This window comes from Limanda limanda, chromosome 17 (assembly GCF_963576545.1).
Source record: "Limanda limanda chromosome 17, fLimLim1.1, whole genome shotgun sequence".
Classification (NCBI taxonomy): domain Eukaryota; kingdom Metazoa; phylum Chordata; class Actinopteri; order Pleuronectiformes; family Pleuronectidae; genus Limanda; species Limanda limanda.
Window position 1 is genome coordinate 12,574,896 of NC_083652.1, and position 14,740 is coordinate 12,589,635.

A 14,740-nucleotide genomic window follows, 5' to 3' on the forward strand; every position below is an offset into this window, starting at 1 on the left:
TGAGTAATTATTCCTTTTTTTTATGGCTGTGGTTTTTCTTGCTTGGAAAAAATAACAGGGATAGTTCCTTTTTTTGAATAATTATTTCAGTGCATAGAGCAAACAATCTGCTTTCTACACACAAGGTCGCATAGTTGTGTGAAATTCTTCTGATCCGTGTAAGAAATTTACAGATTACTCACATTTAAACTCGGCTCAACAATGTGTTTTGCTTATTGTTGCTTCATCTGGATGTTTGACCTCGGCTGGGCAGAAGAAATGTGAAGGGTTAGAAGCTACATGACCGGTTTCACGTTCATCAGCTGAAGGTGGAAAGTTCCTCTGATAAACATAAATCTTGTGGGTTAGTATGAACATGATAAGCAGAGAAACACAGAATTGAAGCAGAGCAACCAAAACTGATCTAACTCTGCCACGAAATGGGGATTTATGATTCACATCTTTTATTGTATGAGGCCAAAATAGTTTTCAAAGCCTTTAAGAATTTGTAATTTGTGGAAAATAAACATTTCCGATGGAAACAGAGATCTTTAAAATATCTGGAAGGGTTTTTTGAGTTTCAGGGACTTCATATTTGTTTGTGTTGTCATATCTCAACCACAAACCAACAGAAATCGATAAAACACCCACAACAACAGGAACCCATTTTCCACAAAGGTCCTCACATACATTTAAAACAATGGCGTGGTCTGGGGAGACAAAGAAACGCTGCACCTTTAAATGAAAGAATGCCAGTGATGTGCATCCGTGCCCAGGCATTTCCAGCAGGAATGTGCCGGAATGCTGGCAGCGGTTTGTTTCCCCCTCAGCTTTCCCAGGTGTCAGAGGGAAAGGAAAACAACCAAACCGCGGAGCAGAAATGGACGGGCATGAATAGAAGAGAGGGCGTGGGGCTGGAGGTGAAACACACGCAGGAGTCTGATCAGATTCTAGACATGAGGTCACCCTCACAGGTACATGCTGTTAGGACATGTAAACCAGAGAAGGGGGGCGGAGGAGAGATTTATGGGGCCTGTCTCTTATCAGCTGTCTCAAACCACAGATTAATTTCTTTGGTAACGACAGGTAATCATTAATAAACCCTCCTCTGGAACCTGGCAGGAAGAGGATCTGTGTTTATGAAGCACTTCTTTGTCTTGATGTCCAGTTGAAGCACTTTTATAGGCGAGCTGTTGACCCACAGAGGAACATTACTGCCCTTTAGAATCCAGCCGAACTGTGGGAGCACGTGTGGAACACATTTCACCAACACGATGGAATATTCAGCCAGTTGGTTCAGCTCGGCTCGGGTGACTCAGTGGTTGTTGTGTCTGTGCCATTTGAAGTACGTACGCATGTTACGCAACATGGCACCGAACCAGCTCTTATACTTATGGATCTGGGTCTGAACGTGACTCATAACAACAGCAGGGGAGTCAAACCCCTCCGTGTTCTCCAGGTGACCCACTGTAACATCAAGCCAGAACCTGCTGAGGAGGAGGAGGAGGAGGAGGAGGAGGAGGAGGAGGAGGAGGAGGAGGAGGAGGAGGAGGAGGAGGAGGAGGAGGAGGAGGAGGAGGGGGATCAGCTGTGATGTGCAGACATCCTCCATCAGTGTCACGGTACCAGGTGTGCTCTGCTCCCTTCTACTCTCACTGCACAAATGAAGGGTTGAGTTTTGGCCCCTGCTTCTCCCTGTCTCGCTTTCTGATGCCTCACCCCCCCGCTCACACACACACAGGCAGCACATGGCCAGCGAGGGTGAGTCACAATGGACTGGTAACAAGTGTCTCTTCTCAGGGAGAGTCCCTCCATGTGTCCTTGCGATTAAGGCCGATCCCCCTGAGTGTATCAGGTGCACCGGTCTGCAACGTGAGCCTCGGCTCCGCTGTCCCCGAGTCTCCACGTTAGAGATCAGCTCATGCACCAACACGCCTCAGACACGTGATGCATGTTCAACACAGACAGACGGAGGAACAACCAACAGACAGCGGCTCTGGGGTTTGCTCCAATTCTCTGTTTTTGCTAAAGTTTGATTTGACATATAACACTTGTGCATGTAAAAATAGAAATGTTGAAGCGTACTCTGTGAGACACTGGAGCTCTGGAGGATGCAGCTTCCTGCACAGAGATGACTGGACTCACAGACAGGGGGGGGGGCAAGCTCTGTGCCTCCACACAATATGATCACCGGCCTGGAGGGTACAAGAAATAAATAGATCTAATGATTTGTATGGTAACTTTGTCTGTATCTAACAAGCAAAAACAGATCGAGGACAATTACCAGAAACTCACTTTTTACACACGACACAAATTATACTGACCATGGTCCTTTATTTTATATTTCTCATATATGATCATGATCCTGTTTTTCATATTTTTTCATATTAATTATATCAACAATCCATCAACAAGAGGAAGCAAATCAGCCGTGCTCACAGCTCTGTAAGGCAGAGCATCAATTATAATATAGATATTAAATATAAAGTAAATCAATGACATGAAACATTATATATAAGAACATTTTGCCTTTTCACAATATACAACTAACACCCTACAAGCACATGAAGCTTGTTTATTTTATTTATTGGCAAAAAGGGCACAAGAACATATAACTGTCATCAGGTGTAATTATAAAACGTTGTTTGAAAACATCAGGTCTTGACGTGCGGTTGGCACTAATCTGAATATTGGGGTATTTAGTGGTTATGAATGCAGTAATTATACCGTGTGGTGCTAATAACAGGCTGGATGGCCAGAGCTTAATCCGGCTCCTCCCAGCACATGTTCACAGACGATGGCAAACACACCTCGCACACCCACGGTCACCTGGAACAATGGAGCGTGCACGGCGCTCCACCTCAGCTCCTCCACCCTGTTTGCCTTCTAAGAAACTCTCCACACACCCAGGAACACCGGGTCCTGCCCCAGTGCTGCGTGCGGAGCCGGAGCCGGGGGCCTTGTCATACTGGTGCTGGCTGGGTTTATACTGGTTATAGGGTGTGTGGCCTGTTCTCCCAGTTACACAAGTCATCAATTTCAGTTTTGCACCAAATGGGAAGGTGTTGCTAAGGTGGTGGAAACTGACAGGTTGTGTGGAAGTGAGATCTGTGTGTTGAAGAATAGATTCAGGAGGTTATTTCATGTTTTCATGTGCGTTTGTTTGTTTGTGTTTTAGCAGAATTACACGAAAAACTAAATCAAATCCAATTTTATTTGTAAAGCCCATATTCACAACTCACAATTTGTCTCATAGATATTAACAAGGTGCAGCAACCTCGGTTCTTAACCCTCAACAAGAGTAAAACTACCACACAGAACATTAACAGGGTTAAAAACTGGATTTATTTCTTACTCTCTTTAAAAATTGCAGGATAGGACAGATAGTTTTCAACGTTTTGAGTATAATTTATGGATCTTGATGAATGAAAAAATCTGGCATGTTAGATGGACGGTTATTTAGTGTGCAATGTTGTAACTGTATGTGATGTTTGTGCAATTTAGTGAGGATCCAAATCAATTTCAATCTGGTTCTATATGAGGCCTCGGCGGAGGTGTGTGTGCTCTCAGTGCTCGGCTGCTCAGCTGCTGCCATTGTTCCCTACAGGCCTTGAAAAGAAAATGTTTATAAAGTTAATCCACTTTTAGTGAGACCTCAGACTTATAATCGGCTGTGTTAAAAATAAATTTGACGCTTCATCAGTCAGACAAACCAGAGGGGATCTTCCTTAATGTCAGGAATTGAACCTGTGACTAAAGCAGAGGAACAGCAGCGATGTCTGTTCTGATTTCATGTCGCCTCGATGTCGCTGATCTATAAAACCACCATTCGAGACAGTTTGTGGGGTGTGAGATTCCAGCGAGTTGTCAACGCCAAAAAACATCAACCACACCTTCAACCTTGCACAACTTCCCTATTCTCTTTCTCTGTGTGTGTGTGTGTGTGTGTGTGTGTGTGGGTGTGTGTGCGTGCACGTTCTCAGCAAACACACCCAGACGATCCTCACCCTCCTCTCAGTGTTCTGCAGCCAGCGCCGGCTTAATTGATGCCCTTCCCTAACAGCCAAAATTACACAGCCGGGCTCTGAGGGCAGATCCTGGTGTGGCCTGAGTGAAGCTGCGGCCCTTCACCCGCTGTGACACTCCACCTGACTCAGCAGCACGCAGCCGCTGTTTACTGGACCTGTCCACCGCAATCAACGCGCCTGCATCGGGCCTGACTGTGATTCCACTGTTAACCTCCTCAGTGCTGTGAAGGGAAGGGGCTTATCTACCCCCCCTACCCTCTCTCTCTCTCTGTCCTTCCTCATTCACATCATGCAGTTGGGCAAGCAGAGAAACAAATTAGGCCAGCACGCACAGGGCAAACACTTCTCCTCACAAACACACACACAGTGACAGCGTCTGCATAAATCATCCTGGAGAAAAGTATTAAGCTGAGCAGCGGTTTGCTTTGCTGCACACACCTGCACAAAGAGGCCAGCGGACAAAAGGGTCGTTCCTCCAATTAAAGCCAAAGTCAAACGAGAATAAAAGCTGTTTTTAGGGCTTCTGCATATTTTATCATATATAATAAAGCATTATCCTGCAGTTAAATACAATTTGTTGTATTTTTTCGGTATGTATTCCTGAATTTACTTTGGATTCAAGGCTATTATAGTTCTTTTTATATCTATTATTTTTATTTACAGCATTATCTTATCTTTGTGCTTCCTTCTGTATTTTAACAAATTAAATAAATCTCCTTGGTTTCCTCATTCTCTCACTTCCTATATGTTCCCTTCACAAGGCAAGTTGTGTTGTCATCCCTGTTTGTGTGTCAGCAGCATAACACAAAAACTGTGAGAGAAAATTCCATCAAATTTGACAGAAGGATGAAACATGGACCAAGAAAAAAATATGTTGACAGGGATCCAGTACAACACCACTAATTTTAATCTTAACACAGAAGTTTCACCTCCCAGAAGTTTTTAATTGACTGACCATTATAAATCCTGCACAGGAAGAACTTATATTACATTATTAAACAGTACAGATGAACAGACGTGTGTTGTTGTGTGTGCACACTTGTTGCCGAGCCTCCTACAGCGTCAGCACGAAGCTGGAGACTGATCCACTCAGACAACATCTATAGTCACGGATTGGAACTCAGGTGAACTCTCTGTCCGCTTGGCTCACGCCCGGCGGTGATGGAGGAGCCGCTCCACTGACTGACACACGCTGGAACAGGGAAAGCTGCTGACCCCACATGTTGTCTAATTTCTTACGCATCAATCATCTCCAGAGTAAACTTGCTCTGAACTTGTCACGTCTCTGATCTGGGATCCCGGCCGCTGAGTGAGAAGCCGAGTGGGAGCTCTTTGAAGAGGGCGATGCCTATCACAAGGTAAACACACAGCGAGAGGTCTCAGGTCGACACACACTCCGTCACACACTCCGTCACACACTCCGACAAAGAGGTGCAGCAACAAAACCGAGCGATAGCACCTGCGGTCGGAGGGATGATTACAGGGTAAAGAGTAAAGGCTTGAAAAAGAAGGTGTCATGCAGGATTAGAGCCGCGTTGAAGCCGTGACCTTTCAACCCTGAAGGTCAACTCCTGCAGCCGCCCCCCCGCCCCCCTCACCACAAACAGCCAGATGCTCCCACTATCTGTTTTCTGAGGAATATTACCACTGCAGTTTACTGTCTTCACTGATAACATCTTTAGAAGAAACTGTTTTGACTGTTTGACCAGTGACTCACTGACTGTTGAGCAGAAGCCAAATATTGATTCGGTTTGATGTCGAAAAAAGGAAAATCATAATATTTCTGTGCATATGGAAAGAAAGAAAATAGATGTTTAATACATAATTAAAGTGTATTGTGGCTTTCTGGTTAGAAATGCAGTAAAGTAAACTAGTAAAGTATTTAATATCAAATAAATAGATACAAATCCATAAAATAAATATTCATTTGAAGGATTTAGGTGAAATAAATATAAATAAATCAATAACAAACTGTGTGGTGGTTCCTCCGAGACACAAGACGTCAATCTCATTGTTGTAAATCTGTCCATTACAGACTCATGTGTCCCATGAGGCCTTCTCCTCCCCCTCAACTTCCTGTCTGTCACTGTTTTTAAAATCCCCTTCACTAGAAGTAACAACCACAACAACCTCCGTGCCACGGCCGCTGCAGCAGGGGCGGAGCAAAGCCGACAGTTTGCCAGGGGGTCCGAACTGAGGGGGGGCCGAAAAAGATTGAGTCAGCAAGAGCTTGTGTCATTGCTCCCTCAGATCTTAGAGTTTCTACAACTCTCTTGGACGTCATCTGGAGCCGAGTTGATGTATTTTCTAAATGAAGACGTGTGCACACTGTTTACGACCCCAGATCTGTTTCTACAAAGTGCTCAAGCCCAACACAACAACAGCTGACCAAATCCCTTTAAATGGTTCAAACAGTGCGGTTGATTAAAATCTCATTTTAAGTGATCCTCTAATCTCTGTCGGAGCGGTGAATTAATTTGGCAGCTGGCAAATCCCGACCCCCGGCAGCGTAAATCACTGGGAACGACGCAGAACAAAAGCTTATCTGTTTCTCAACAAACTTTCAAACGTCCGCCGCGCGTAATTAGACGCGTTAGGCGGGACCGGCCGCCACAGAGGAGGGATTAAACAATCCCACAGACAAACATTTAACCCGGGGCCGACCTGGCCGCCTGTCAAGAAGATGAACGTCTGAGAGAAAAGAGAGAGAGAGAGAAAGAAAAACAGCATTCCCTTTCCCGTAAAGCAGGAAGGGGGAGGAAGGGGGATTTTGGGAAGTCTAATGAGTCATCACTTTTTCTTTTCTGCCGGCGCTCCCCCCCCCTCTGGACTCTCAGCATGGAGCTTGAATACCTCCATGGCAGATTGCCCTGTCACACTTTCTTTTGACCCTTTGGAGCTTTGGCATCGATTCCAGAGCGGCAGCTGTCCAGAGCATCTCCAGCTCTCTGCCTTTGAAACCTGAGGAGATAACAAGCTACAACTCGTAGCAGGAGGAGGAGGAGGAGGAGGAGGAGGAGGAGGAGGGGGGTGAAACAACTTGAACCACTGAAGCATCGAACCTTCGCTGTGTCACCCGGGCTTGTTCTTGTTCTTGTGCATGTGTGAGGGCGCTGAGCAGCTTCCCAGCGATCAGGTCCAACACCGAGGGTCAGAGATGATGAGTCAGTGGACGTCTGCTAACCCGCCCGAAAAGTTTACAACTCGCTAACTTCTTCTCGTGTGACAACAACCTGCTGACGAATGCTTGTAAATCGATGACGCTGCTTGAACATGGGAGTTTTTACAGCGTTTTAAACACAGCTCATAATGGAAAGTGCTTAAGTTCTCGTCGGGAGCGAAGCCGCAGATCTTTTTACTGCTCCACTTTCTTCTCCTGCTTTTATGTCAGCTCTTTTGTGCGACCACTCATTCGTCCTTGAAGTGCTCTGTTCCACTAACTGATCATCAACAGGGGACTCTCCACACTGCCCCCCCCACCACACACACACACCGCACAATAACACCCTCAGCCCTCCATCAGGGGCCGAGCTCTTCTCCCTCCACTCTGGATATTTATCACGCTTTAATGACAGACTTCACAAAGGATGATGTCAGCGGCCGGAGCAACACAACAGCAACACAACAGAGAGGCGGCCGTCCCACTCTGCTCTCAGCTGGACCGCGGTGACCTCACTTGATTGATAGGCCTCATCCTCACTGAGCTCTTTGTGCCCGAGCGGCTGTGGCGGTATGTGGCCCATGAGGCCTCCATGCCGCTGCCGCTGCCGCTGCCGCTGCTGCTGCTGCTGCCGGTGACTCAGAGTGAGTAATGAAAACAGTCGTAGAAACCAGCCAGTTTCACAAAGACAGTTGTTGCCATTAAAGTGTCTCAGAGGACTGATTTAAAGTCGTGTTTGCTCTTGTGGAGAAGCATCTGTTCACTGCGGGAGACGGTCGGTGTGTTTGTGTTGTGTCTGTGCACGGTTAGAATCGGTACAGTCTAAATATGTGGCAGGAAAAGTGTGTGTTACCTTGAAGTTTGTGTCAGGCTCATTCATAAACACACAAAAGACTTCATGTTCACAACTAATCCTACATTTCTCTTACATTTGTACATATGGTGCATTGTGTGTTCCTCTGGACATGGTAATATTTAACAGATACATGAATATTAAACATTAAAATAAGTTTGTATAGTTAGTTTTCTCTCTTACTTAATCTCATCTCTCTTTTATCTAAAAACTTTTATTTAACTCTTTTTCTATTTGTCTTCTCATTTTCCTCTAGTTTAGTTTCCTAATTTGGTTTTAATCTCCATTTGTAGTCTCAAATTGTTTTAAATAGTTTTAATTGTCTGTCTTCTCATAACCTGCATGAAAGGTGCTACATGAATAAAGTTCGATCGATTGACAAATCACTATATTAAAAGTCGAACATCAGCTCAACAGATCAATGTCAAGAGAATAATGAGGAGGTGAATATCAGCTGACTAACTTCTCTTGACTCCTGTAAGATCTGGTCGTGAATCTCTTTGTACCTGTAAGAAAAAAAAGGATTTGATGAATGTGATAACTCCAAACTCCAACGGCTTGAATTTACCATCGTTACAATAATCAGTCATAAAAATCCCCTTTACACACAAAGATATAATCTAAAAAACACCACTTTTGTCAAAGCTGAAAGTGAAAAATTCAGTGGAAAATGCTTAAAATAAACGTCTCTCTCTATACCTATCTACACACACACCGACACACACACCGACACACACCGACACACACACACACACACACACAAACACACACACACACACACACACACACACACACACACACACACACACACACACACACACACACACACACACACACACAGAGCCTGTATTAAGCTAAGAGAACGAATATCGGTTACACAGCCATTAAACACAGGCTTCTTTCAGTTTCCAGTAAAGGTAAATAACTGCAGCAGTGTTTCTCTGAATTTGTTCCCTTGTGCATAAACGCACATTTTTAACTACTTCACTCATCAAAGTCCTTCCGCTGAAATGCATTTAAAAAAAAAAAGGAGAAAAAAGCAAAACCCCAACAACCTTTACGGTGATTTATGAAAAACAAAAAAAAATCCATTACTTCTCCCGCTTGCGGTTTTTCTTTCAGATGGCTGCTCTGTCGGCTGACTCACAAGCTGACTCTGAGGCAGAGCGGATTTCCACTTCCACTTTGGCCCGCTCATCTGAAACGCTGCAGAGAAACAGAGAGGAACAGAGAGGAAGAGGAATGGAGGCAGGACGAGATGGATCTGGAAGCCATTAGACGCTGGCAGCTGCAGGCCCGGTGATTCAGGGGAGAGAGAAAGAGAGAGAAAGAGAGAGGAGGGGATGTACGGCACATGATTGACACAATTAATTTCATATCTGTGCATGTGTGGGTCGTTAATGCAGAGCCTCGGGTTCTCACAGCAGGGGGGGGATGGGGGGGATGGGTAATGTCAAAAAGTAATTTCCAAAAAGACACGTTTTCCTTGTTACAACTTCCACTGCTCATCACCACCGGGGACGAATAAAGTGTCTGTCTTCTACTTACTTACTCTTGGAACACACACACACACACACACACACACACACACACACACACACATTACACACAATGATTTCCTGGAGGCCTACCTTATCCTTAACTTAAGTTTATCCTCAACCTCACATTAAGCTGAAGGCTCGGGGCCCCTGACATGTGACATGTGACACGGGGGGGCCCAGTGAAACTCTGGGTTTCCACCTCTGACTCATCCTCATAAATCCCAAGGATGAAGTTCATGCGTCTCACTCCAAGCCGTACGAGCCCTGATTTCACAAATGCAGATAATGTGTGTGACATGTTGACGTCACACACACACACACACACACACACACACACACACACACACACACACACACACACACGCACACACGCACACACGCACGCACGCACGCACGCACGCACGCGCACGCACGCACACACACACACACACACACACACACAAAATGAGGATGTAGGTATTTGTGGTTGTGTTTTGAGTGACGGAAGCAGTTTCCAGGGCAGTGACCTCAAATTGTGAAAAACCATGAAATCACAGTGTCGGTTGTTAGAGGTGAAAATAAAGAATAGATTCAAGATTCAGATTCACTCCTTAGAGGTGAGTGAGTGTCGTGGTTCAGTGGGAACAACATGAGACGTTGGGTTCTGTCCCTGCATCTTCATCTGATTCACCTCTCTGTGCTCGGCTGCTTTCTCTGTTACCTCTCGTTTTCATGTGGTACTTGAACATCTCTGGTGGTCTGATGTCATCACTGAGGTGGTCCCACCGGCGTGTGGTCCTCCGGGTCAGGGAGGGGAACAGAGACACTGATTGGGTCAGAGATGACACACAGAGACACACACACACGCACACGCACAGACAGACACAGACAGACACACACAGACACAGAGAAGGAAACTATGTGGACTAAGAAGAAAGGTCCTGAAATTTAGGTTTCCTGCTTGACGGCGTGATTTATTATTTTCTTTGCATAAGTTATTAATTTCAAATATTCCTAGATCACAACACAAATTCCTTGTTTGAGTTTCTTGAAGAAGTTTTATTTCCTCATCAGCTCCGGATCAGTGACGTCATAACTGAAGCGGCTTCTTGGATGAGACCAGAAACGTCTTCACACAGGACCAACCCCCTAATATCACTTTAAACAAGTTATAATAAAATATAAACATATTATATTTTAAGAAGTTGAGATAAGTCAGCGTGAACCAGAGAAGTTGGTGTGAAAATGTCCTGTTTGTAATGAGGGCACAGTTTGGACAGAACGATGCAGAAGTACAAAACAAATCAAATCTATCTATCTGCATATATGTTCACCTTTGAGTTGTTTCATTTTCTGTGCAGTGTTGTGATCTCGTTCACCTGCAAACAGGATAGAGACTGAAACAGGTTGTGAGTGAGCCAGGAGAAAGTTTCACAACAAAAATCTGAAAAGATCAATCTGCATTTTGATTTGTCTGATTCTGAATGTTGAAGCTGCTCCTCAGTGCGGTGACTCCTGTGAGAAGCTGGAAGTGGTGGGAGAGAGAACCCATGACCCATCTGGTGTCGGGGGTGAACTTCTCCTGACACACGGACGTCAGAGCTTAAAACAGAACCACACCAGTTCCTTGTAGGATTATTATTAGAACACATTGTTGCACAATTAGCCTAAAATAGAGTTCAGATCCAGCCGAGCGTGTTGAGGAGGTCTGATGGATAAATAACGTTCATCATCATTTTAACTCATCACCAACTCAAACAGCGCCGGATGAATGTTTACACACATTCAACTACGTTATTTAAAATAAAAAATGGGTAAATTCACTCTGAGCTAAGGTCAGTTTCAAAGTTTCATTAAGAAACAGGGCAAGAAAAACCACATGTGGTAAACGTCACCTTCTTCCAGAGAAAAACCACCGGTTGCAGCCTCATGACTCACATTGAGAAGTTGTTCTTCTTATCATCTCTGTTTCTTTATGAAAGATGTCGAGTTCTTCTGAACTTTGCACGTATCTCGTTTACATCCCCTCCTCTGATGATCGTCACCAACCTGAATGCAGCTGAGGTCACGACTGCTCAGCTTGTGAGACGGTCGAGCAACTCGGCTCATTGACGCACACACAACTCCAAGCTGATGACTCCACTGGTGAAAACTCCTGGTGTGCGTCCATGTGTCAGGTCCGTCTCCAAAGGGAAAATAAATACAGTTAATCATAACGTGGGAGGAGGTCGTGGATCTGCTCAACGACCACAGAGAGACAATCAGAATCAGAAAATATTTATATTTAGAATCAGAAGATATTTATTGCCAAGTAGGTTTACACCTATACCTGGAATTTGCTTTGGTTATTGGTGCATACAATGAACATAGAAACATAAAAACACAATAAATACACCACACATAAGAATTCAATAATAAACAATATATATTAACTCACTATTTACTTCTTATTTACTCACTTTTTCTAGTATTTATACAAAGTAACATTTGTTTAGACATAAACATATCTATATCAAAATATAAAAGTGAAATGCAAAATGCAACATGCAAAACAGACCAACGACCACAGAGGGACAACGACCGAGCGGTGAGGGGACAACAAAATGTGGATTGTTAAAAAATTCTGCTTAGACATTCACGTTCCCTTCAAGATGAACTGTAGCAACTCTGGTGACCCCCTGACCTTTCCTCTAGCGCCACCATCAGGCCAAACGGATAGCCTGTTAGATACTTCATGCTTTATGATAAATACAGTACTAAATTGTATTTATTGCTGAATACATCCACCGAGGAGTCTGTTTGTTTGTTTGTTTGTTTGTTTGTTTGTTTGTTTGTTTGTTAGCAGGATCACGCAAAAAAACTACTCACACTACTCTGGACAATGCATTTCCCAGCGTAGTGGAGTGGATGCAGCCGTCGTCTGGTTCCAGCCACAGTCTCTGATGCTTTTACATTCCACTGCACTGTACTGAGAGTTGTTTCATGCATTTTGTCCAGGTGCATCATTTAAATCTATTCACACAAAGCCGCCTGTGCCTCGGAGGCCGCTGCGTCTGCCTTTGCTGAAGGCGCGGCGAGAGTGGATCGGACTCGGCATCCTGCCACAGGAGCCGCTGCTCTCGGGGCCTTTCTGGTAAATTCGTTGTGAAAGCTCTGGGGCGGGCGCACCGGGACGAGGAGAGTGAACATGAGAGTGTGGTCGGCTGCCATGCGAGGGAAAGACGGAAAAATACAAAGACAGGGGGAAAGGCTTTTTGCCAAGACAAGGGAAAAATCCAGGAGCTGTGTGGCCTCTCTCACCGGGCTCGGCTCCCGAAGGCAAGAAACACCAATGCACTTGACCTGAGAGAAAAATAACAACAACACGTTAGAGTGATGGTGTCGGTTGATACATCTGCAAGAGAATAACACATGACACCTAGGAATGAGATATTAGATCAGAAGAAAAATTATGCATTGTGTTCAGCATTCCAGTCTCAGGTATCTGATTCCACACATCTATTGTTTGTTCTCCCACGCCCCTGTGTGTGTGTGTGTGTGTGTGTGTGTGTGTGTGTGTGTGTGTGTGTGTGCTCACACATGAGAAGCTCGACAGATCCCTGTTTGTTTTCTCAGCTCATGATCAAAGTCAGGTGGCCGCACAATTAGCTCGGAGAGGTTTGCGTTGTATGTCAGCGCTGAGTAAAGTCCCAGAGGAGCCGGGTGAGCTCTTTAATGTTGATCCAAGGACCAGACTTTCCACTTGGTATAACACCATTACCTGGTGAGAGCCGCGTCGGCCTCCTTGAAGCTAATCCCCCCCGGTGAGCCTCCGCCGCGGCACAGTGAATACTAATGTAATGATTCCCTCTCCATCCTGTTAATTTGTGGGGATAAGTGATCCAAACTCACATTCTGCAGGAGACGAGAGGCCCGTGGAGGCAGAGCTATTCTCAGTGACAGAATCGGATTATGTGGCGATCCATATGCAATCACTTTATGCCAAAGGGAGAAGACAGACGTGGAGGAGAGGTGGCAGAGGGAGGAGAGATGAGAGGGAGTTGTGGGGGCGTGAGGAGGAGGAGGAAGAGAGAGGAGGAGGAAGGAATAGCGAGGTTGCCAGGACTCCAAAGCTTGTCTGTCATTCTGTGCGTCAGTCAGCCTATTCCCAGGCTCGGACGCAGGTACAGTATCTGCGCGTATGAGAGTCGGCCTCCACACACACATGCACGCACACTTTCTCACTCTGTCAGGGAGAGCTGGAAATATCTCTTTTCATCCTCTGTCACAGTCTAATTAGATTCCACCACCAGCAGCACCAGCCATCCTTCTACCCTCCACATTTCTCTCTCCTCTCTTACCTCACTCGGGCTCTCTGCCACACTGGAGCGCTGCAACCCTTCTGGCTGTTTCCCTGGCAACAGCTGCTTCCTGTTTGTCTGTCGGTGTTGCCATGGAGCAAGGGTGAAGGGGGTTGATGGCGGTCTGGCTCCCTAATGACGAGGAAGTAGTCCTGAAGTGGACACCGGGGCTCAATCGTCTGACATTGCAGTCGGCAAACGCTTCTCAGAACAGGAGCAGCAGGATCAGCAGGAGCAGCAGGAGCAGCAGGAGCAGCAGGAGCATCAGGAGCAGCAGGAGCAGCACTCGGGCCTCTGGTGATGCTCATCCTACCTGAGGAGTGGTTCACGTGTTCAGGAGGGAGCAGTCACATCCTCTTGTTGTTCAGGGTAACACTCGTCCTGTGAACTGTACGATACTGCAGCTGCTCGACTGCAGGCCGAGTCCATAACACCTGCAAGCTTCTGTTCTGCAGAGACAAACCTCGGATCATTCACCGCTGAAGAGTCTCACTCATGTTCCACACACAAGCAGAAAAGCGTGAAGTCGTCTTGTTTCTTCTCCTTCTGGTTGGATTGAGGCTGAAATGAGACATTTGGTACAACTCTCATCGAGGATCTAGGATCTTTCTAAATCAGGGGCCACAATTTACACAGAGGGGCCGATTGTGTGTTCAACTTCCATGTTGGATCCTGATTGAGGAAGCTGCACATTTCTGCACTGTTCACTCTGAAGCTGTGAGCAAAGCCACACATCGTTGAGTATATTCTTCCTTGTTCAAGCACACTGTGCCCCGCCTCGTTTGAAATCACTGAACCCAACAGTTGAATGAAATCTTCAGCCTGTTTTCCAGCGTGCTGTAAATCACATTATGTCATAC